The sequence below is a fragment of the Nicotiana sylvestris genome, chromosome 11, assembly GCF_000393655.2.
Source record: "Nicotiana sylvestris chromosome 11, ASM39365v2, whole genome shotgun sequence".
Lineage (NCBI taxonomy): Eukaryota > Viridiplantae > Streptophyta > Magnoliopsida > Solanales > Solanaceae > Nicotiana > Nicotiana sylvestris.
In genome coordinates, this window is record NC_091067.1 from 26460479 (window position 1) to 26462559 (window position 2081).

Consider the following 2081-nt stretch of genomic DNA (forward strand, 5'->3'; position numbering starts at 1 on the left):
TTCACATGCCCGACATCTCCTAAGTATGGCGTGGGCAATGGTCTCAATCCTGTCTCTTGTTCGACCCTTTTCTATAAGCAATCGCCTTACTTGATTATTGCGAGCCTCCAACACACGAGAATCCTGAATATGCTGATCCTGCAACTGCTGTATTTCTACTTCCATTCAGGCCAGTAAATCATAGCAGTGTCCACTTTCGGTCTTAAAAGCTTTAGCTTGCTTAGCGGCTTTATCCTCAAGGGTGACCACTTTTCTTTTCAGACTAGCAATGGTCTTTTCATAATCCTTTTTTAATTGTTGCATGTAATGGGTGCGTTCTTCTGTTCTTTTTACCCAGTGTGCCCGGAGTCCAGCTATGGTGCCTTCAGATTTTTTCAGCTCATCCCGACACTCAATAATTTCCTTTTTCAGCCCCTTTATCAGTCGCTCATCCGACCGGCTCCTTTGTTGGTTATTGGCAGCTATCCTCATTTGCTGGGTTTGGGCCCTAAGCACCTCATTTTCTTGGGCCAACCTGTTCTTTTCTCCCTGATCAGCAGCAACTTGCACACTGTTCTCAAATTTTAGAGCTCCAATCTATTGTTTCAGCTTACCGATTTCAGCCTGATAGCCTTCTTCTTTTGCTAGCCAACCCTATTATTCTTGTGATGATTCAGTGAAATCCTGGATGTGGGGTCTTTTAGCTATCCTCTGATGCTCCAATTCTCTTCTGTACCATGCGAGGTATTCTGGCGACATTTCTCATTTGGCCCGATCCTGCACACAAGTATCTGCTTGTAGATATTGACATTCATTCCAAATCTCGCGGACTTTTGCTTCGAGAAACTGTCCGTCAGGGCTAATCTCAATTACTTGAGCACTAAGATCTTCCTCCCGTGGCACTGTTTGGCATCTCCCGAGTTGTCTCAGAACCCGACATGGAGCATAAGGCTGGATGCTCTTAAGTCCCATCAAAAGAACATGCGACCTAGCTGCTGGCATGTATATGTTTCTTCAACAGGAAACCATCCCAACGTCCATTGTATCTGACTGTCCTTGAGAGTACGAAAGTATGATATCCACGTTGTTACTCCTTCAGGCAGACTAACCCCGTCAATCCTTATGTAAAACTCTCCTATACAGGTTTTATTAGACGAACCATAACTCAAGAGCTGGGAACGGTGGCATAGATGCTCAGTCATCCACATTTGTAGCAACAAGTTACACCCCTCAAAAAAGTTGCCTCCGGCTTTGCAGCCAGTGAGAGCTCGGAAAATGTCAGACACGATCATAGGCGCAAGAGTGTTTTCATCTTGAGTAAGCAAGGTACTGACGACCCCGGCTACTTTTATATCAATATTCTTGTCTTTCCTTGGGAACAACAGGAGGCCCAAAAAGGTTATCATGAAAGCCACCCGTCTGTGTTCATCCCATTTTTACGGTTATTTTTACTGCATAGCTTGATGTCCGTCTTGTTAAACCCTCTCACGTGGCCGTACCTGTCGTATATGTAGCGCAGAGTGCAGAAGCCTTTTGCCAAATCTGGATTATGGACTGTCCTGGGTATCTTTAATGAGTCTAAAAACCGATGCACCGTAATGGCTCTTGGAGCAACCAGATATTTTCCCCTTAACGGAACCTCAACATTTCCGATGTACCCTGCGATTTCCTCCAGAGTTGGGGTGAGCTCAAAATCTGAGAAGTGGAAGACATTGTGCGTCGGGTCCCAGCAAGTGACCAACGCTCTTATAATATCACACCGAGACTTGATTTCCAACAAACCCGTAAGACCTTTCAAATATTTCTTGACTTCGTCTTGTCATTCTTTGCCTAAATCGTTCCACCATAGCCGCAACTCGAAAGGGATTTTAGTCATTATTGAGAAAGGTTCGTTTTGCATCGTGCTCATCCTACACATTTATTAAGGTGATTTAAGCAAAAATAAAACTTTTATTTGACTCAAAACAAAATTAACTATTTCCTAATGACAGACTCGGTTTTCAAACACGGCCTTTCAGCACTCCCAAGAACGAAGATTTTAAGGTTGTGAGAGTCAACCAATAAAAAATCAAAATGACCAAAAAATGGCCGTCTTTGCAAAG